Source organism: Eleutherodactylus coqui, chromosome 7, assembly GCF_035609145.1.
Source record: "Eleutherodactylus coqui strain aEleCoq1 chromosome 7, aEleCoq1.hap1, whole genome shotgun sequence".
In the NCBI taxonomy this organism is placed as follows: Eukaryota; Metazoa; Chordata; class Amphibia; order Anura; family Eleutherodactylidae; genus Eleutherodactylus; species Eleutherodactylus coqui.
Window position 1 is genome coordinate 204,657,175 of NC_089843.1, and position 22,610 is coordinate 204,679,784.

The following is a 22,610-nucleotide window of genomic DNA, read 5'->3' on the forward strand; positions in this document are numbered from 1 at the left end:
GCAGAGCACAATGCCACAAGCTGTGACAGTGTGCTCTGCCTGCACAGACCCACACAGAGCAGTGCAAGGGCTTTGAAAAACCAGCAGAAGATATTGCCGATATGTCGGCAATGTTCTGCTTTGTTTACAGGTTGCCATAGAGACCATCGGCTTGTCAGAAGCAAGCCGATGGTCTCTGTGGCAGGGAGAGCTTGGTGCTTGGCTGTCAGAGGACAGCTAGGTACCAGCTCTTACAGCAGAGATCAGAGAAAACCTCCGATCTCTGCTGTGTTAACCCTTTACATGCTGCAGTCTATGTGACTGCAGCATGTAAAGGGTTGTCACTGCAGCATGTAAAGGGCTGTCACCATCAGACCCCCGGAATGTGATCAGGGGTCCTGATGGGTCCCTGTGGAAGTCCCCTAAAGGGACAAAAAAAAAAAATTAAAAAAAATTATTAAAAAAAATAATAAAAACACTTGTCTCCCTTTACTTTGTAAAAAATCAAAAATACAATCACACATGTGGTATCCGTGTGCGTCGTAATGACCCAGAGAAGGAAGTTAATACATTATTTAACCCCTTAATGACATGGCCCCTTTTTTTCTTTTTTCCCTATTTCTTTTTTTCCTCCCCCCTGTTTAAAAAATCACAACTTGTCCCGCAAAAAACAAGCCCTTATATGGCCATGTCAATGGAAAAATGAAAAAGTTATGGCTTTTGAGACGCAACTGCAAAACTAGTTGAAATTCAATGATTAGACCATTTTAAAAAACCTGCCCTGGTGGGCACGACAGGGTGGTAGGAAACCTGCCACTCAAGGGGTTAAGGCTGGGTTCTCACAGGGTGGGTTCTCGGTGGAAATCTCGCAGTTTGGCCGCAACGAAAAACCGTGAGATTTCTGCCGGGAGAACCGCTGCTGCAAAACCTGCAGCAGCTTTGAAGCGGCCCGGCCGTTCGCTCTTCTGCTGTAGCCGGCGCTCCCATAGAGGAGAGCGCGGCCGCAGCGGGGAAAAAAAATGGACATGCTGCAGTCGGCAAATCCGCGCTGCAGCGGTGACTTCTGCCGCCTTAGCCGCAGCGGATTTGCCGTCCCGTGTGGACGAGATTTCTGAGGATTAGCGGCCGCATGCGGATTTGCCGCGGCGAAATTCCACCCCGTGTGAACCCAGCCTAAGTAATGTTTCATGCTTCTCATAGCAGATTTTTCCCACTGACTTCCGCAGGGACTTTGGGTGGGCAGGAAAACATAGCATGCTTTTCTTTTTTTTTTTGTGCACGACCGATTGAAATCAATGTGTTCTATAGGGGGGGGGGGGGGGGGACTTGGGGGGGGGGGGGACTTGCGTTTCCTTGTCTAATTTGAGAGCTTAATCTTCATAGTTAGAGATTTGCTTTCCTTCCTCGAATCCCTTCTCACAGCCCTTCTATGCTGTTCTTTTCGCCTCTTCGGCGCCCCCCACCTCCACAAAGAGGTGCTTTCAGTCATCTATCATTCTCTCCATTCAGACCAGTTTCCGCTTGTTTCCCTAATGATTTTTTTTACTCTCGTGACTTCATATTTTTAGCAGCTAATAACATTTACTGTACAGTTTTTTTTTTACTTTGCATGAAATCTAGAATGCGCGCTAAAAACGAGCTCCCGGCCAACGTGACGACGCCTGGTCACCTTTTGTAGATTTTTTTCGTACTGGACATTGATAAATGAGGTTCTTAATGTTTAGTATTGGCTGAGGAGAGCACAACTATTAAAAATGTTAAGTGCTGTCCCCTCTGTAATTGACAGCTTGATACTGTTATCCCTTCATGCTTGTCATTGCATTATAATAATACCAGTGATTAGCAGCCCTGAATAATTTCCCAGCAGATACATAACCCTCCGAGATTGGAACATAGATTGTTTTTTATTAATGGCGTAAACTGCTGTCTATAAAAAAAAAATCCCCAAAATGTACAAATCTAATTGTTTTTTTCTGGAAGTCGGACTATTTAAATAAACAGATATTATTTGTGTCTCTTCAGTGATGTGATAAACAAAAGGGATATTTCAGATCAGAGTTTACAAACAAATTGGATACATTGTGTTATGTTTTACAGTACCTTCTAAGCCATTCATAATTCAATTTAGAAGAAATCACAGTCCGAAACATGAAGTCGTCGTCCGTCTTCAGTGAAACGATATATTATGTACTCCATATATATATATATATATATATATATATATATATATACTATATGTACATAGGGCAGAAGGCTTGCAGGATGAGCTCAAATCTGCAGAAGGATCTGTGATTGTGTTGCATGCAGATCTTGCACAATGTTGCAATGCAGATTTTAGTCCGGCTTTAGGGCGCCTACCCACTTGCGATTTTTTTTCCTTTGCGTTTTTTTCTGAAGAGCAATTAGGATAGAATGTGTTCTTGTCCATTTGTGTTTTTTTTTTTTCCGGTCCGTTGCAATTTTTAACATAGGAACTATCAGTTGCATATGTGTCCTTATTTTTCTCTTAATGCACCCATGAATGTCAATGGAAATTAACGGAAAAGGCGCGAAAAAGCCGCGAAAATGCCGCGAAAAACTCGTGGAAAACGCACCAAAAATTCGCGGAAAACGCTGCATTTTTCACGCACGAAAATCGCAAACGCAAGTGGGTAGGCGCCCTTAGGGCGCCCACCCACTGGTGATTTTTTTTTCTTTGCGTTTTGCGTTTTTTCTCAAGAGCAATTAGAATTGAATGTACTCCTGTCCACTGGCGTTTTTTTTTGCGTTGCGTTGCGATTTTTAACATAGGAACTGTCAGTTGCATATGTGTCCTTATTTTTCTCCTAATGCACCCATGAAAGTCAATGGAAATTAATGGAAAAGCCGCGAAAAACGCGCGGAAAACGCGGGAAACCGCTGCGTTTTTCACGCACGAAAATCGCAAACGCAAGTGGGTAGGCGCCCTTACACGGATATATTTCTGCTCGTATTTGTGCGTGCAAAATGCGGAAAATAAAACCCATTGATTTCAATGGCTTTATATACATCTCAATATTTTGCGCGTGCAGTTTGGCCTTGCAAAAAAAAAATATATAGGTGTTCTATTTTTCTGTGTGTTTGCACACCAAAGGTCTCCATTGAAGCCAAACATGCAGAAGAAGTACAGCAAAAGACGCTGATATGCACGCAAAAGTACTGCGCTTAGATACACACAATTGTGAATGCATGAAGCCAGCCTTAGGGCTCCTGCACACTGGTGATAGTGATATTGCCATGTGAAAATTGCAGCAAAATCACAGTTTTCCCCATGATTTTTGAGCCTCAGAGCTGCTTTTTGTTGTTTTTTTAGCATGGTTTTGCCGTGATTTTTTAGCACGAAGGTCAATAGGAGTTTTGAATGTTAAAAACGCATGGCACGTGCTTTGCGATACAATAAAAATAAGTCTCCATAGGGATACATGGGAGATTAAAAAAAACACAAAACACAGAAAAGACAGAAATCCTGCACTCAGGGTAACCTCAGACTGCTGCTCTGTTCACGTCACCATTGATGGTTTGTCCACCTCATTCTAGGAGACATTAAGCCACACTAGACCTTCTGTTTGGTCTCATGAAAGGTGTTTCTGTCTGAGGTTACCCTGAGCGCAGGATTTTTGTCTTTTCCTATCCCCATTCCTTCTGGGGGCTCCCCCGCCCCCCCCTCCCCACAGTTTTTATTCCATGCATGCTCTCATTTGATGTCCCCACTACAGGACAGGGTCTCCTCTGTCTACACTCCTGGACAGGGTCTACACCACCCTCACTGCTCTGCATATCTTTGCCATCACATACTGCAAAGCACTATAGGCCCATTTGCCTACATAGAGGCGCTGTCCAGATCACCATATATTTGTTCTGCCCGACAAAAATCAGATAGATAGGGCATGCCACGATTTTGTTTCTTGCGACATCGCACAAGTGAAAATCTCGCAGATGAATAGGAATCCATTGAATATCATTGGTTTCATAATTCTGCGTTTTCACTTACTCTAATCGCCAGTGTGAAGGCAGCCTTACTGAGATATTTTATTCATTGCATTTTATCCATTTGTGGGGGAAATCTACAACCAATTCTCTCCAAAGTTTGTGAATCGAAGGGTCTGCTGGATATTTGAAGAGTGAGGGCCCTTTTACAAGGAACAATAATTGTTCAGTTAATGGTTGGATCAGGAGAAATTGAATGATAATCCTTCAGTCTAAACACGGCCAAAGACTAAATGACAAATGATAATTTGCACAGGCATAAAAAATCAAATGACTATTGTACCGCTAACGGGTGCATTCTGGCTTAGCGCCTAAGACAGAAATGTAGACCTGGGTGTATCAGATGGACAGAAGCGAATAAAAAATCTGCTGTGTACCATATCACCATATCTGATTCGATGCTGATTGTTGGCTTGTACCATAAATTATAATCATTTATGTGCACAAAAGCATATAACGACATCATTGAGCCAAAATTAGCCAAAATTAGCGGGTCAGTTCAGGGTTTTCGTCTCTCTGTTTCATTTTGGTGGGATAGGAACTGAAATAGAAAGGAAAAAAAACTGATACTTTTTTCTTCATTAATTTCAATGGGATTACAAAAAAAAAACAGATAGAAAATGGAAAGGATTCTATTAGGTTTAGTTTTTTTTTGTATGGGAGAATAGCGCAGTCTACAGTGTTATTTTTCTGTCTAAAAAAAGGAAAAAACGGAAACCTGATGGAATGTAAGCAAATGGAAGATTTTCTGTTTTACTTTTCGTTCCTTTGAAACCCCATCGAAATCAATAGGGAAAAGAAATCAATATTGTTCTATTTTATTTCACTTTTCTCCTCTAAAAACGGAGCAAAGAAATGGAAACCCTGAACTGTCCCTAACGCCGGGGTGAAAACAGCCTTAGCTATCTGTTTTATGAAAACAGGAAATATCTATGTAGCAACCCAGGTATGAGAAGTGAGAAGATGGGACTTCACCGGAACATCAAGAAGACAAGGATCATGAGCGCTACCAACAAGGAAGTCCACGTAAAGGTCAACAACGAGGACATCAAAGTAGTTAATAGTTTCATATTCCTTGGGTCCTTCATCGATCATAGTGGCAGCTTGATAGGTGAGACAACGCATTGATTAGCACTGGGGCGTACGGCCATGGTGAGCATGGACCCAATATGGAAGTGCAAGGATGTCTCAGTCACCATCAAACAAAGGCTAATACCAGCCATACGGCTGTGAGATGCAGACATTGAGTATAGCGGACTGAAGAAGAATAGAAGCTTTCTAGCTGTGGTGTTCGAGAAAACTTATATGAATCCCCTGGACAGCGAGGGTCACCAACAAAGCGGACCTGGACCTTATCAACCCACCGCTGTCCTAGGCAAGATCACAAGTCCAAGGCTTACTGACTTTGGATACGTGATGAGAGCAAATTCACTGGAGATGTTACTTGGAATGATCAGTGGTAAAAGGAAATGGAAGAAAGAAGACACATTGGCCGGACACCATCAAGAAGGACACGGGAATGGACATCAGGCAATAGAAAGCAGCCGTAGAGATTAGAGAAGTATGAAGAGGACCGGCCTGCAGAGTACCCAAGAGTCCGACACGACTGAACGGATGGAATTGGAATTGAAATCCAGGAATGCAAACACAAGTTGTTATTATTACTATTTCTCTCAGTAATGTTGGTTACTTCTGTTTCCTTGCAGCACTGAAGTCCTGGGCTGAAGTCTGACCAAGGGCAATATCTGCATAGACTTCATATGTCCAACCCAGTACTTGTGTGGGTTTCCTCCAACACTCCAAAAACATACTGATGTGAGTGAATTTAGACTGTGAGCCCCAATGGGGAAGGCATAGTGATATCTATACAGCGCTGTGGACTATGTATGCATTATATAAATAAGGTAACATCAGAATCAGTACAAAATGACTGGAATAATAATTAATCAGTCTTCACATTTTCTCTGGGCCACATGTAATCTATGGTGGGCTTTACTTTCTTTTCATGCATCTTCTGTCCACCATGTTATCATTTAACATTAGTCATTTGCTAGGTATGAAATGTGTTGTAGGACTGATGTGATCCTTCCATTTGTCTTGTCTGCATATGAAAGAGCGCCCTCTGCTGGTCCTAGTAAAATGTGCTGTCATCTATAGAAGGTTAAAGCAGGACTTCTACATGTCTTACAGAAATGCAGTATGCAGTTCATTCTCAAGCAGCACGAATGAACACATCGCTGTTCTCTGTATTAGTGTCTGTACTTTCTGCACCAAACACTTTAGGAATCCAAAAAAATAAAGTTATTTAAACTTTGATTGTTGTAAATTTTATGTGAATCTGTATTTGCTGTGAAAACTAGAAATATGCAGAACTTAGCGTTTGTGCAATCATAGAAGAATAGGAAACTTTCTTAAAGGGGTTGTCCCGCGCCGAAACAGTTTTTTTTTTTTTTTCAACACCCCCCCCCCCCCCCATTCGACGCGAGACAACCCCGATGCAGGGGTTAAAAAAGAAAATCGGACAGTGCTTACCTGAATCCCCACGCTCCGGTGACTTCTTACTTACCTGCTGAAGATGGCCGCCGGGATCTTCTCTCTCGGTGGACCGCAGGGCTTCTGTGCGGTCCATTGCCGATTCCAGCCTCCTGATTGGCTGGAATCGGCACGTGACGGGGCGGAGCTACAAGGAGCCGCTCTCCGGCACGAGCGGCCCCATTCAGGAAAGAAGAAGACCCGGACTGCGCAAGCCCGTCTAATCCGGCGATTAGACGCTGAAAATTAGACGGCTCCATGGAAACGAGGACGCTAGCAACAGAACAGGTAAGTGAATAACTTCTGTATGGCTCATAATTAATGCACAATGTACATTACAAAGTGCATTAATATGGCCATACAGAAGTGTATAGACCCACTTGCTGCCGCGGGACAACCCCTTTAATATACTTATATCAGAGAAACCTACAGAAGGGCAGTTTTAGAGAATGCAAAGTGCCATGGAGCCCATCGATAATCCGCTGCTTAGCATCCGGTCTTCAGCAGATCGCTGCTGCTAACAGCAAAGCTAAGGACAAAAAATTAAATATGCAAAAGGTTAGGAGTAGAGATGAGCGAGCGTACTCGGTTCGGGTGTTTTTGCACTCGAGCACCGCTTTTTCCAAGTAACTGACTACTCGGACGAAAAGATTCGGGGGGCAGGGGGTTGCAGAGGGGAGTGGGGGGGGGATGGAGAGAGAGCTCCCCTCTGTTCCCCACTGCTACCCCTTGCTCCACCATGCCGCCCCCCGAATATTTTCGTCCAAGTAGTCAGTTACTCGGAAAAAGTGGTGTTCAGGTCCAAAAACACCCGAACCGAGTACGCTCGCTCATCTCTAGTTAGGAGGCTTTCGCACCTGGGCGGCGGTTTTGTTTTCCTGCTCCATTCGGGGTACAGAAAAGGGGAATCCCCTGGCCAGATGGGTCCGTTTTATAACGGAACTGAACAGCGCCGAATAGACCCCATTGACTATATAATGGGGTCCGTTCAGTTTCTGCTTAGCTGCCCCGCATTTCACCAGAAGAAAAAGTCCTGTATGCGTTACTATTTCTTCAAGTATTTTGTGCGGTGGAACCCCCAAAAGAAGGTTCCATCGTGGATGTAAAGCCACACTTAGGCTGCTTTTACGCTCCTCAGAAAATTGCACTCGATTTGTAAATTACGAGATGCACAAATGAGAACCCTACTCTTTTGAATGGGGTCATACACATGACCAATTTTTATTTTTTACTGCATCGCCCATTGTTTCCAATAGGGCCGGCACAGCATCGCATGACATGTGAGCGAGTGCGATGCGAGGTTTGCTCATTGAAAACAATGGGAACCCCAAAGTGATGCGAATCGGTTTTAACAAAAAACTTCCTTGCATCTACGGGGATGTCGCATGTTGGTGTGTGTGATATCAGACCGAGTTTTACGACCCGATATCACTCCCGCCCGTGTGAAGTTAGCCTTAGGCCGCCTGCACACAGTATTTTTGCATTGCAAAATCTGGGGCCGGCGTCAGCCTCGAGGTTCCATAGCATGCAATGGAAAAGTGCATTTTTCTGCACACAAGCGGAAATCAGTTGCGAGGAAAAATTGCAGCATGGTCTAATTTTGTAGGCCGCGGTACCCACATCATCGCCTAACAATGGAGCGAGAAAATCTGTACTGCGCATGTCCGACGGCTTGTTGGCCAGACCATCCAGAGTACAGAAGATTTCAAGAAGCAACTTCTATTCCGGGGTCATCAGCCGGGCACAGGGGTGGATTCCACTGCAGGATCCCGCATCCGGAATCCGACCCGGTTGTGTTGCAGCCGGCTCCACTGAGACAACAGCAAAAAATATTGCCTATGTAGTAACACTTTACATGGAATACACTGGACTCAGGCCTACTATAGATGGGAAATGATTCAAACTAGTGTTCGCATATATCTTAGCGCCTTCAGGATGCTGCTGCTTGTCTTTGGGCAAAAACGCATGAATGTTCTTCTCTCGCCTTATACGGCCGTGATAATCACAACGAAAGCACTGATTTAAATAGGAGTTCACTGGTTTAAATTACGGACGAGAAAAGATAGGACTTGCCCTATCTTTTCAGCATGTAACGTATAGTACGTGCAGGGAAGTTCGGGCAGCACCTGCCTTCACGCGGTTATCTTCAAACTCCTGTACTTTGGAGTTTGAACTGCCGGCAAAGGGGAAGAAATTTCCCTTGTTCAGGCTCCGTACTGGTGAGCATAGTTGCACCTACGGCAGTGGGTTTTCGCCGTAAGGCCTCATTCAGACGAGCGTTTTTTTGCATGCGCACAGATGTGCAAAAAAACGCGTGAATGAAGCTCCATGCCCATTGCTTTCTATGGGGCTGCTGCTGCTGACGGTTGCCCCATTGAAAGCAATGGGCTGCTGGCAACCCCTGCAGTGTTTTTTGGGGAAGGGCTTTAAATATAAGCCCTTCTCTGAAAAATCATCCCTAGCTTGTGTAAAAATAAAAATATATACTCACCTCTCTGCCGCTGTCTAGCCGCTTGGGTCACCTGCACTCTACTGGAGCTCTTTCAGCAGGCAGGGATTGAATATCCCCACCTCCTGAAAGGACTGTGTCTGATTGGCTGAGTGCTCAGCCAATCAGAGGCAGCGCTCAGCCATTCATTGAATGACAGCTGAGTGCTGCCTGTGATTGGTCACAGTACTCAGCCAATCAGAGGCAGCACTCAGTCATTAATTGAATTCACTGAATTGCTGGCTGAATTCGTGGCGGTTGTCTGGCTGCGATCTCCACAGCAATAATCCGTCCGTGGGCATTGGGCCTAAATGAGGAAAATTGGCTTCCACCTCATTGTTTTTTTGTTTTTTTTTACCTTTCTCTGGATCAATAATGGGGGTAATAGGCCAAATAAATGGACAGATTTTTTTTTTCAGCCTTACATACTATGTTAAATGAATGATACAACTAAACATGAGATAATCTTAGTTCCACTGTTTCTTAGTTTTCAGGATTCTTTGCAATTTCCTGATATATAAACACTCTTGTTGATATTCTACGTAGAACACAGGGACAAATCACCTACTAATCGGTTTCAGCTAGATAATGGTTGAGGGGGCGTGGCTTAACCAAGGGGGCAAAACTTTCCAATCTTTTTGTCCTACTACACAGAGGGAGGAGGCTCCTGCTGCAGCTGGTGGATTCACAGCCATGCACTGGATAGTGAGGATGAAGAGGGGAAGGCAAGGCTGATCTCCTGGGGCATACAGATTTCTTTATATATTTCTGAGCTTTAATTGTAATATGAGACAAAATAAGATGAAAGGGAGGAAAGTAAGGGAGGAAGTGCTATATATATATATATATATATATATATATATATTTTTTTTTTTTTATATATATATTTTTTTTATTTCCTATGTTAGTATTTCTTTCCGTCTTGTATAGGAACATTTTCCTAAGCATTATTTTGTTACAGTGTACAGTATTGGGTGTTTGTGAATGGTCCTGGCTGCTGTGTAATAACAAATGGGAGCGGCAAGCTGTATAAATTTTGTTTTTGTTCCTGGAAGATGTTCTGTTAAATTGAAATCCCTAATAATTTGGGGACCATCTGTTAATTCTTGGAACAAATGTTTTGTGCTCATGTACTGGAGAGAATCCATCTAAAGGTTTATAAACTTATCTCCGTCTATAATTATACTATTCTAGTTAAAAGTCTCCATCTTCACTAAATAACATTTTATTTTGTTCATTTCTAAATTCATTTACAATATTTTTAACCGTATCATATTTGCTGTTCATCAATGGGAGGCATGAGATTGCCTCATCTGTTTGAAAAGGAAAGTACAGTCTTTATATAATCTTATTTTATACCATTTTAATTATTTTGCTACTACATATGGGCAGATCTGCTGAGACAAAACTAATAATTATGATATTTTGAATTAAAATTGAAATTACACATCTTTTAGGATAAGATCACATTTGACATGGAGTTTGTGTGGAATCCATGGCAAATCTGCAATGCCCCATTACTATGTAATTTTTAAGTGAGTCTATGCCATAATCTATATGACAAAGGGTTTTCGGCATATGGATTTCAAATCCGCCTGTGACCCACGTCCGATGTTGTGTACCTGATTTTGTGCAGTCAATGCCCTGTTGGGGGCCTTTATGTTGGAGAAACAGGACAAAAACTGAAAGCAAGGATGAGATATCACCGCCATACAATTAGAGAGGGAAAGACGGAATTACCTTTTCAAGTCACAGACACAGCATAGAACAGATGAGAGTTATACTACTGAAGGGCAACTTCAAGTCGCAGCGTCACAGAAGAATTTGGGAGCATAAATTTATGGCCATTTTTGATACCTTCAGAAATGGAATGAACCTTGGAGCATGGTTCTTGCATCAGTAGAGAATATGAAAGGTCTGAAGAAGGTCAAGAAGGGTGTCCTTAAGGAGAGCACTCGGGGAGTGGTAGGTGGGGGTTGAGACATTTGGGTGGGTGGTGGACACACGTGGGGGGATGAGTATGTAGGGGGATGGCATTGCCTCTCTCCAAGTAGAGCACCCAGAAGGGGTGCTATTGCCAATCATTGTTTTACAGACTGTTAAAAAGTCATACATTGATTTGAAGGAATGTTTCCATCCAATAGGAGGGGGTGCAGAGCTATTATTCCACCTTCCTTATTTGCAGGTCGGAAGGAGAGATAACACATAGGCCTGGTAAGCCCCTAACACTAATTTAGAGATCATAAAACTGTCATATTCCTTTGGACTAAAATAATACCAATAAATTACAGCTCGTCACACAAAAAACAAGCCTTCCCAGAGTTGCATTGATGAAAGAATAAAAAAAGTTATGCAACTTTGAATGCAGCAATGCAAAAAAATATTTTTCCAAAGAAGCGGTTTATTGTGCAAAATTGGCAAAACCTAAAAAGATATATAATTTTGGTAATGTTGTAAGCATACCAACCCGCTGAGAAAATCTATTATGTCATTTTTGCTGTACAATTAACACTGTAAAACAAACAATGGCAGAATTGATGTTTTTTAATCCTTGCCCTCTCAAAAAAATGTACAAAAGATATACAATACGTGCTGAAAAATGGTACTAATGAAAACTACATCTCGCCACACAATATAATAAGTCCTTATATAGCCACTAGAGATGAGCGAGCACCAAAATGCTCGGGTGCTCGTTACTCGAGACGAACTTTTCGCGATGCTCGAGGGTTCGTTTCGAGTAACGAACCCCATTGAAGTCAATGGGCGACCCGAGCATTTTTGTATATCGCCGATGCTCGCTAAGGTTTCCATTTGTGAAAATCTGGGCAATTCAAGAAAGTGATGGGAACGACACAGAAACGGATAGGGCAGGCGAGGGGCTACATGTTGGGCTGCATCTCAAGTTCTCAGGTCCCACTATTAAACCACAATAGCGGCAAGAGTGCCCCCCCTCCCAACAATTTTTACTTCTGAAAAACCCTCATTAGCAAGGCATAACTTAGATAAGCACCACACTACCTCCAACAAAGCACAATCACTGCCTGCATGACACTCCACTGCCACTTCTCCTGGGTGGGCATAGCAATGGGGAACCTATGTGCCACACACTATTCATTCTGTTAAGGTGTCTGCATGCCCCAGTCAGACCGCGGTTTTTTATAAATAGTCACAGGCAGGTACAACTCCGCAATGGGAATTCCGTGTGCACCCACAGCATGGGTGACTCCCTGGAACCCACCGGCGGTACATAAATGTATCCCATTGCAGTGCCCATCACAGCTGAGGTAACGTCAGGTTTAATGCAGGTGGGCTTCGGCCCACACTGCATGCCCCAGTCAGACTGGGGTTCTTTAGAAGTGGACACATGCAGTTACAACTCTGTGTGGAGCAACAGCATGGGTGGGTCCCAGGAAGCCACCGGCGGTACATAAATATATCCCATTGCATTGCCCATCACAGCTGAGGTAACGTTCGATTAAATGCAGGTGGTCCCACACTGCATGCCCCAGTCTGACCGGGGTTTTTAATACATAGACACTGGCAGGTACAAATCCCTAATGTGAAGTCCCTGTGGACCCACAGCATGGGTGGCTCCCTGGAACCCACCGGCGGTACATAAATATATCCCATTGCAGTGCCCAGCACAGCTGAAGTAACGTACAATACAGGTGTGCTTCTGCCCACAGTGCATGCCCCAGTCAGACTGGTAATATGTTTATGTAGCAAAAGTGTAGGCCAACCCCACACACCTTGCTGTAGCATGAGTGCAGGCGAAGCCCATAAAAATTACTAGGACTGCACTGTAGGCGAGGGCCCAAAAAAATTGGTGTACCAACAGTACTAATGTACCTCAGAAAATTGCCCATGCCCAACCAAGAGGGCAGGTGAAACCCATTAATCGTTTTGGCTAATGTGGCTTAATTTGTAACTAGGCCTGTAGGCAGCCCAGTTAAAATAAAAATTGGTTCAGGTGCAAGTTTCAACGCTTTAATGAGAATTGAAACATATAAACATTGTTTACTAAAGTAATATGACCGAGCCTTGTGGGCCTAAGAAAAATTGCCCGTTCAGCGTGATTATGTGAGGTTTCAGGAGGAGGAGGAGCAGGAGGAGGAGGAGGAATATTATACACAGATTGATGAAGCTAAAAGGTCCCCGTTTTTGATGGTGATAGAGAACGATGTTTCCATCCGCGGGTGCAGCCTACGTATTGTTTAGGTATCGCTGCTGTCCGCTGGTGCAGAAGAGAACTCTGGGGAAATCCAGGCTTTGTTCATCTTTATGAGTGTAAGCCTGTCGGCACTGTCGGTTGACAGGCGGGTACGCTTATCCGTGATGATTCCCCAAGCCGCACTAAACACCCTCTCTGACAAGACGCTAGCCGCAGGACAAGCAAGCACCTCCAGGGCATACAGCGCGAGTTCAGGCCACGTGTCCAGCTTCGACACCCAGTAGTTGTAGGGGGCAGAGGCGTCACGGAGGACGGTAGTGCGATCGGCTACGTACTCCCTCACCATCCTTTTACAGTGCTTCCGCCGACTCAGCCTTGACTGGGGAGCGGTGACACAGTCTTGCTGGGGAGCCATAAAGCTGGCAAAGGCCTTGGAGAGTGTTCCCCTGCCTTCGCTGTACATGCTGCCTGATCTCCGCGCGTCCCCTGCTACCTGGCCCTCTGGACTGCGCCTTCTGCCACTAGCGCTGTCGGATGGGAAGTTTACCATCAGTTTGTCCGCCAGGGTCCTGTGGTATAGCATCACTCTCAAACCCCTTTCCTCTTCGGGTATGAGAGTGGAAAGGTTCTCCTTATACCGTGGGTCGAGCAGTGTGTACACCCAGTAATCTGTAGTGGCCAGAATGCGTGTAACGCGAGGGTCACGAGAAAGGCATCCTAACATGAAGTCCGCCATGTGTGCCAGGGTACCTGTACGCAACACATGGCTGTCCTCACTAGGAAGATCACTTTCAGGATCCTCCTCCTCCTCCTCAGGCCATACACGCTGAAAGGATGACAGGCAATCAGCCGGTGTACCATCAGCAGCGGGCCAAGCTGTCTCTTCCCCCTCCTCCTCATGCTCCTCCCCCTCCTCCTCCTCAATGCACTGAGATATAGACATGAGGGTGCTCTGAATATCCAGCGACATACTGTCTTCCCCCGCCTCCATTTTCGAGCGCAAAGCGTCTGCCTTTATGCTTTGCAGGGAACTTCTCAAGAGGCATAGCAGAGGAATGGTGACGCTAATGATTGCAGCATCGCCGCTCACCATCTGGGTAGACTGCTCAAAGTTTCCAAGGACCTGGCAGATGTCTGCCAACCAGGCCCACTCTTCTGTAAAGAATTGAGGAGGCTGACTCCCACTATGCTGCCCATTTTGGAGTTGGTATCCACTATAGCTCTACGCTGCTCATAGAGCCTGGCCAACATGTGGAGCATAGAGGTCTACCGTGTGGGCACGTCGCACAGCAGTTGGTGCACTGGCAGATTAAACCGATGTTGCAGGGTCCGCAAGGCGGCAGCGTCCGTCTTGGACTTGCGGAAATGTGCCCTGAGCCGGCGCACCTTTCCGAGCAGGTCTGACAAGCGTGGGTAGCTTTTCAGAAAGCGCTGAACCACCAAATTAAAGACGTGGGCCAGGCATGGCACGTGCGTTAGTTTGCCGAGCTGCAGAGCCGCCACCAGGTTACGGCCGTTGTCACACACGACCATGCCCGGTTGGAGGCTCAGCGGCGAAAGCCAGTGGTCGGTCTGCTCTGTCAGACCCTGCAGCAGTTCATGGGCCGTGTGCCTCTTCTCTCCTAAGCTGAGTAGTTTTCGCCTGCTGACGCTTGCCAACCGCTGTGCTGCCACGCCGCGCGACACCGACTGCTGGCGACGTGCTGCTGCTGACACATCTTGATTGTAAGACAGAGGTTGCGTAGGAGGAGGAGGAGGAGGAGGGTGGTTTAGTGGAAGAAGCATACACCGCCGCAGATACCAGCACCGAGCTGGGGCCCGCAATTCTGGGGGTGGGTAGGATGTGAGCGGTCCCAGGCTCTGACTCGGTCCCAGCCTCCACTAAATTCACCCAATGTGCCGTCAGGGAGATATAGTGGCCCTGCCCGCCTGTGCTTGTCCACGTGTCCATTGTTAAGTGGACCTTGGCAGTAACCGTGTTGGTGAGGGCGCGCACAATGTTGCGGGAGACGTGGTCGTGCAGGGCTGGGACGGCACATCGGGAAAAGTAGTGGCGACTGGGAACCGAGTAGCGCGGGGCCGCCGCCGCCATCAAGTTTTTGAAAGCCTCCGTTTCCACGAGCCTATACGGCAGCATCTCCAGGCTGATCAATTTGGCTAGGTGCACGTTTAACACTTGAGCGTGCGGGTGCGTGGCGGCGTACTTGCGCTTGCGCTCAAACAGTTGCGCTAGCGACGGCTGGACGCTGCGCTGAGAGACATTGCTGGATGGGGCCGAGGACAGCGGAGGTGAGGGTGTGGGTGCAGGCCGGGAGACGGTCGTGCCTGTGTCCTGAGAGGGGGCTTGGATCTCAGTGGCAGGTTGGGGCACGGGGGAGAGGCAGTGGTGCAAACTGAGCTACTGGAATTCCCAGCGCAGAAGCAGTCAAGTGGCCAAAGGCCACTAGTAGGCCTTTAGTATTTTGCTTCTATTTTTTTAAATGCTGAGCTGATACAGCAGACAGATACTGTAGGCAGCGTATATTATGTATACTGTTTCCCTCTGGCGGGATGACGGCGGTGATGTAACGGAGACAGCAGAGCCTGGAAACAATTTTGCGCAAGCCTGCTGTAACGCTTAGCTGTGTATTAATTAGGACTACTACCCCCAGCAGACACGCAGTACACTGAAGACGGTCACAGGCAGCCCAAATATACTATTTTTCCCCAATTTTTTTGAAAAAGCCCACTGCCTATATAGCCTGTATATCTCTTTCCCTGTACCACTGTCCCTGCCTCACCAGTACTGGCCCTGTACTCTGTACAATGACTGCAGACTGAGGACGCAATGCTCTGCACGTCCGATATACAAAAAAAAAAAAATTGTGCAACACTGCTAAAAGCAGCCTCAACAGTACTGCACATGGTCAGATGTGGCCCTAAGAAGGACCGTTGGGGTTCTTGAAGCCTAATATAACTCCTAACGCTCTCCCTATAGCAGCAGCAGCATCAGCAGCACTGTCCCTGATCTCTGTCAGAATGCATCTGTGGTGAGCTGCGGGCAGGGCAGATTTAAATACTCGGGTGATACCTGATCTCCCCAGCCACTCACTGCAGGGGGGTGGTATAGAGCTGGAACATCACAGGAGGAAGTTGTAATGCCTTCCATGTCTTTCTATTGGCCAGAAAAGCGCGCAAATGTCTCAGAGATGAAAGTGAAAGTAACTCGAACATCACGTGGTGTTCGTCTCGAGTAACGAGTATCTCGAACACCCTAATACTCGAACGAGTATCAAGCTCGGACGAGTACGCTCGCTCATGGAAGAAACTGAGCGATTCCCTTCTGCTTGGCCTGGGACCAGCCTACCCAGGATATGTCAGTGCTACCACTAAGCACTGAGTGAGAGAGAAAGACTGCTGCTTGGAGAGAGATAGGCACCTGAAGCGTGAGTGTTGACGAGTAGAGAGCTGGAGAGAGATTCGCCGGGAGTGGGATCACACAGATAACTGGGACTGTGGATTGTTCTAAATACCCCAAGTATCCTCCCTGTCACACCACCTTCTCTGGTTGTAAATGTGCCAAACTGCTGTTATAAAGAGAACTGTGTTGAAGTTACAGTAAACGGACACTACCGACCGTTCCCAGTTCATCCAGAACGTTTCCACTGTGTGTAGACTAAGTTATTTCGTCAGCAAGATTCCCTGCAGAGGACAGAACGATGGCGTCATGAATGACAAGAAGATTGCAAGTAACCTCCAGTTACTTTGCCCTGTAACCTCCCCCAGCAGTAATTTGGTCGGGTCCTGAGCTACCCCGAGGGGAGGAGATGGTAGAGCCACCGTGACAAGGTCTTTATCTACCCCACCATCTCCTCAGATATGAGCCTGCTCCTTGGATGCTGTAGGGGTTACTACAAAAACTTTGAAAGGCAGGTTATGTGAAGAGGAAGTTAGCATTTTAGCTTTTTTTTATTCTGCAACTAGTACTATAAATAAATATCCACTTTTCTACATACACCAGACCAATGAAACCCAGCAGGGTAGGCAAAAGACGAAAATATATAATAAGAAGAGAAGGGGAATTCAGGAATTAAGAATAGTAGGGTGCATTGGATATCTGAATACTTATTCATAAAAATATTAATTCCAGTTTTATACAATTTTAAAATGAAGATAATGAAATGCAAAAAACGTTTCAAGTTTCAATTTGCATGAACTATAATGGCAGACAAAGCTGAACTTTCTTTTCAGTTTCATGAAACCCCTTTAACTTAAGTTTAGATGCATGTATCAAAGTCAACCTTTAGGGTGCCTACTAGAGATGAGTGAGCACGCTCGGTTAAGCCTATTCACTAGGTTAAGCCTACTCACATTTTTTCTCTAGCAGTGTGAGATCGAGTACCTTGCAGCGCAGAAAAAACGCTGTGATATTGCAGCGGTATGGCTCATTGTTTTCAATGGGGCCAGCGGCAGCGCCAGCCTCATTGAAAACATAGGGAGTACATCGTGGACTTCTGCCACGGCTGTGGCATGAAGGAATCCTCTGCTACAGCTGTCACAGAAGTCTGTGATGCTATCCCATTTCTTTCAATGGAATCGGCAATACTGTGGCCCCATTGAAAGCAGTGGATTGCAGGCAACCCTCGCAGCGATGATTTTCGGGGAAGGGCTTGAAGTATAAGCCCTTCCCTGAAAATAATGGCTAGCTGTAATAAAAAGTTAAAAAAAATATATATATATACTCACCCAGAAGAGCCGTCCGGCTCTTCTCTCCGGCCTTGGCAGTTGTCTTCTTCTTCTGTGTTCTGGAGGCCAGGGAATGAAAAATTCCCGCCCAAAGAAAGCGCTGGTGTCATTGGCTGAGCGCTCAGCCAATCACAGTCAGCACTCAGCCATTCATTGATGAATGGCTAATGGCTCCCAGTGATTGGCTGAGCGCTGTAACCAATCACAGGCAACCCTCAGCTGTTATGCAATGGCTGAGGGCTGCCTGTGATTGGCTGAGTGCTCAGCCAATGAGACCAGCGCTTTCTGGAGGCAGACAACTGCTGGGGCAGGAGAGAAGATGGCTCTATCAGGTGAGTATATGTATTTATATGTTTTACTTTTGGGTACAGCTGCAGTTCCGGCCCCATTTAAAGAAATGGTATAGCATCATGGACTTCTGCCACAGCTGTGGTAGAAGTCCGCAACGTATTCCCTATGTTTTCAATGGCGCTGGCGCTGCTACTGCCAGCCCCATTAAAAACACTGAGCAATATCGCAGATTTTTTCTGTATGCTGCGAGACTTAAGAAAAAAAGTGGAAATGAGTATGGAACCATTGAAAATCATTGGTTTCATAATCATTACTCTCGCATCGCAAGAAAAAATATCGCTAGTGGGTAGGCACCCTTAGTGACAGTAAGGCCAGCTGCACACAGCAAAGCCGGATTCCGCATGCAGAATCCCGCAGCGGAATCTGTCTCTGCCAACAATGGCGTCAGTTTCATCTGTACTGCGGATGGTCCACACGGTTCCCTGTCGGACATGCGCAGTACAAATTTTTTTTTAAACTCCTGCTTTCCCTGCAAAATCCATTTAGAGAGATCTCCCCTCCGTTCCTCCCCGCTCTCGCCGCCACTCCCCACCTGCCGCCGGCAGCCGAATGAGCGGGCAGGTACTCGCTAAGGGCAATGCTTGATCGAGCAATTGCCCTTAGCGAGTATGCTCGCTCATCTCTAGTTACAACCCTTATCTTCATCATGGCCCTTCATCAGACAGCAAGCAAACCACAACAGCATTTACACATATATTTCCCAATAACAAACTCCATGAATGTTTTTTTTCTACATTTTGCGATTCTATATGTCCAATAATGCTGGTATTTCCCCCCAAAACATAGAGGATATTATAATGACTAATTGTTTGTAGTTCTTTTAATTTGAATGTAACAATTCATCAAGAGTTGAAATCTAGGACTATTTTAACTTTATTAGCATTTACTATGCTTGCTGGCAGTAAATTAGAAAATGTTGGTTTCCAAGCTATCAAATCTATTATATTGAATGCACACTGTTCCCTAGAACCCCTCAATCATATGATATTTTATGGAGCATGACGCAGTTTTTGGAGTCATACAAACGCTAAGAGACAAAACCCCCTGTATGAAATTGAAGGCATACTGAGGTACCGGAAAGCTGCATGCACTGCTATGAATACCCCAGCTAAGGGCTCTTGTACCCTGGAGCAAAAGTTCAATGTGCCCCCTCAACCCTACATGGTCCACCGCAAGAAATATATACACACATACATTTTATATATAGATATCAGCATAATTATAAGAGAACATTTATAACATGATGGCTTAGATATGGCAGCTCAGCGCTAATAACCTCTATATAATGCAGTCACCATATAATAGTCAGATACTGCTCTACACAGGGGGAGTGATTACAGAGCAATTACCTCCAGTGATCACAGATGGCATCTTCTCTGATTAGAATCATCCCCTTTCTCTTTTCTTCTCCTTCCAGCCCAGACCACCATTAAAATATCTTAAAGCTACAACTTGTCTCTATACACTCTCTCCATCATATTGCTACCCCAATGCCTCTCGCAGTAAAAGCCCCCCTCTTGTGCCAGACAAAGTAAGAGTGCTCACATACAATAATGCCCCCTAAGTGTCAACCACAAGAAATAGTGCCTCCTTTGTGCCCCCACACTGTAATAATACCCCTTTATGCCCCACATAGTAATAATTCCCCTCTGTATCTTCACACAAAGTAATTATGCCCAAGCAAAGTAAGAAATCCCTTCTATGCTTACAAAGTAATAGTGGTCCTTTTGTGTCCCTTTAAAGGGTTTGTCCAAATTATTATTTTTTTTAATTCTTGCTCCTAGTCTATAAAAGTAATAACCAATTCCGATACTCACCTCTTCTGGTTCCCCGCAGCTCCAGTGCCACAACTCTGTTCTCGGTGCTGGATCTGTGTTGACAGCTTGCAGCAGCCTGCTTACAGGATGTCACAGGCTGCTGCAGCCAATTACATGCCTCAGCACACAAATGCCAGAGATTGTATTAGGCTGTTGCCGAGGGACAACACAGCATCATAGCAGAAACCTAAGGATGAGATGAATCCATATTTGTTTATTATTTTTATACATGGGGAACAGGATTTCTTTTTTTCATTTACCTGGGACAATCCCTTTAAAGTAATAGCACCCCCTGTGCCCATACAAAGTAATAGAGCCTTACTGTGCCTGCCCTTCAAAGTTGGAGTCCCCTCTGTGTCCCTCCCCCTCCTGACGGCTAGTGTCTCTTCCCCATGGCTTCTGCGATCTCTGTCCAACAGGCATACCTGACAAGCGGGTTTTCTCATTCAGCAATGTGGTCTCTAGTGTAGACTGACTCCTCCCCCTTGTCCTGATGTCTGGTAGGAGTCCTTATACACTCAGGGCTGCATAACCCTATAGGTAGCATGAGTCCTGTTTGCTGAATGAGGAAATCTGCCTGTCTGATTGCTTCAGTGGGCGGAGGTCATGTGGGGCGGGCCATGGGGGTGAAGCTTAGCAATGTTTATCATGGTGAGGGGGATCCCTACCTAAGGGAACTAGTCACATTTCTGACACCCTTTGCTATGCCACTGGAACAACCTCTTTGAATCCCTCTAAAACAGACCCATAATTTGGGTGTGGGAGGCCTCACTTTTTAGACAGCTCTACATGTGCCATTGTGCAGGCAAAAATGTTGTGTCTACCCTAGATGCCCATCTCCATGCTTTCTGAACCAACTCTCTCTGGTCTGATGTAAGAGATGTGGTGTTTGCAAAAAGTTAATTATAATTATGGGTCATTCCTCTCCTAAATTACTTCTCTTTCTTTCCCTCATGCAGTTTTAATAAAACACTAAATAATAAACTGCAGCTGCAGCGCCCCCCTCCTGGAAAAAAAAAATATTTTATACTAGATATATTTTTTGGAGGTCTAAATAGGATTCTATATAGAAGCTAAATAAAAGCAAAAAAATAATAAAAAAAAAAAACCACTTTCTCCGAATATAAAGATTTTTGTATTCACATGTACTAGAGATTTATAAAAAGAAGAATAAAGCCATAAATACACTTTTGATGCAGCTGAAGAAAAGGACTATTTTTTTCACTCATTTAAATTAAAATCATGAATTTCAAAAAAAAAATGTGGAGTATAAAAATGAACGCCCTCCTAAAGAGTTACCTTTTATTAATCCTTTTCTCATTTGTATTGCAAAATCAGGTTCAAATTAAGTTAAGCTGTCTTTTATATGCAGTTTTTGCTGCTGTCAAAATGATGGTAATTTGAATAAAATGTGAATTATAACTTGCATTTTATAGGCCAAAGATGAAATTAATATACAGATAAAATGGAGCCTTATAACTCAGGCTTTTTTGACATTGAAGCAGTAATTTATTTCATTGGACGCGTCTTATAACTGCTGGGGGATGGCAGTCAAGTCGAAGTTCCAAAAGCAGTTAAACTTTGTCTTATTAGCAGAGAAGCCATAGTCACAACACGTTACTAGCGGCTAATAAATTTATTTTTTTGAGTAATGAAATTGTCATCAACCCTTAGTTAATCGGAATTAGCTTATAATTGGAGGCCTTTGTGCATGAAGAATAAAAAGCGCTCCACGCTGCAGATTGGCGGAACACGTTCAAAAATTAAAATCTTTAAAGAAGGGGGAATTGACATAAATAGATTGTAATTTAAAATACAAAAATCTCAATGGGTGTATTTGACATAGAATTTGGATGCTTTACCCCATTTTGATCAATTTTTTAAATTAGTACCTTTGTAGAGAACTAAACTGCGAATTAGAGGTACATCGTATATATTAATACTATAAACATTGCGTTTTATGCGCAAAATCTTATTGTACTATATCAACATGGAAAGAGCGTTCAACAAGGCTTAGTAACAATTAACCCTTTCCAATCCACTGTCGGACGTCTGAAAACATTACGACTAGAGATGAGCTTTTCGTAAAATTCAAGAGCCCTAAGACAGCATGAGGAATGAGGAAATTTGGTTGTATTTAGTAAAATAAACATATGATTCAGCTTTATAGATTATATTAAACTATGGACACTAGACGTAAACCATCTGGGTATCCAATTTATTCAAGTGAATAGAGCCATGTGTCATTTTCATCCAGTCCTGTCGGGGAAACTGACCAATAGATACAGAGACATAAGACAGGCAGAGGCTGGATGACATATAGGAGGTATATGAGTAGTTAGATGTAGAGATGAGACAACAGATGGTGGTAGATGTGTAGATGTAACCTTGGATCTGTCCTTAGATTGCCATTACTGGACCTGCCCATAAAGCAGAGCACCCGTCCTGACAAGGGTGACCCTGCATGTGCGACTTAGATTTCTTATGTGTCTCTAGGTGAAATTAGGTGGAGATAGCATACACAAGGACAAAATTCGAGAGC